Here is a 1,058-nt window from a genome sequence, read left to right as displayed (position 1 = left end):
TTTTTTTTTTTCTTGAATCGATATGATACGGCCGATCCGTACTGATATTGGTATGGGAAGTGATTGATATGGTACCTTGTGTGTGATTTAAATCCTTGTTAAAAATTGAAAGGGTTCAAAGTTATCAAAAAGAAAAAAAAACTGAAGTCCTCTGTATGGTAAAGACATTGGCTGTAATTTGCGACGGTAGTTTTTGTAACAGAAGCTTTCTTTTCACCTTCTTGTTTCGTTTTGAGAAGAAGAGTATATATATTATGTATATATTATATATTATACATGTATAATAAAATAACTAAAAGACAAAAGTAAGAAACAAGTTAACAAAAAAAAAAATTGGTGGCAAAGAGAGAATGAGAAGTTAGGTCTTAGAAACTAAATTTTTAAAAGACATTTCTGCCCTTGGTTTTGAGTCATGGGTTTGAAAAAGTTTTGAGTTAAAAACGCGATGGGATCTTCGGCTTCAGCTTGGGTTTCAGATTATTAGAGGGCTAAAATTTACATAATAATAATAAATAAAAAAAGATAAAGTTTAATTTTTGAACTTTAAGGCTCATTTAGGTTCAGTTTTCTTCTGTTTTTAGGTCTAGCCAAACCAAAAATCCAAATGGTTCAACCCGACCAAAGCAGTTCTATCTATATTTTATTTTATTTTGGCCCATATAAAGAGGGAAAAAAAAAAGGTTGTTTTAAACTTTTTTGTCTTAAACCAGTTTTTAGTTTCACTTTCAAGCTTTGTTCTAAGACTTAACTCTGCCTTTGCATGGACCCATTTTACCTTAGGTGGTGAGCCCTACCTGTGGGGCAGACACATATAATTTTATTGTTATTTTTAACATCAAAAGGGTTTAATGTTAAAGAATAGCCTAGGGGTATTTTTTGTGGGCTTGCAAATATGACGTGTAGTTTATAACTTAATATTAGGATGATCTTTAACATATTGCAAGCAAGTGCAAAGTATGACTATTGTTGCTTATTCCAACTTGCCAACTTATTTTCTCTTTTACGAGTATGGAAGCCAAAATTGTGATTTTGGGGAATATATAAGTTTTTATATTTTG

Source organism: Macadamia integrifolia, unplaced genomic scaffold (assembly GCF_013358625.1).
Source record: "Macadamia integrifolia cultivar HAES 741 unplaced genomic scaffold, SCU_Mint_v3 scaffold_3A, whole genome shotgun sequence".
Lineage (NCBI taxonomy): Eukaryota > Viridiplantae > Streptophyta > Magnoliopsida > Proteales > Proteaceae > Macadamia > Macadamia integrifolia.
This window is presented reverse-complemented; position numbering follows the sequence as displayed.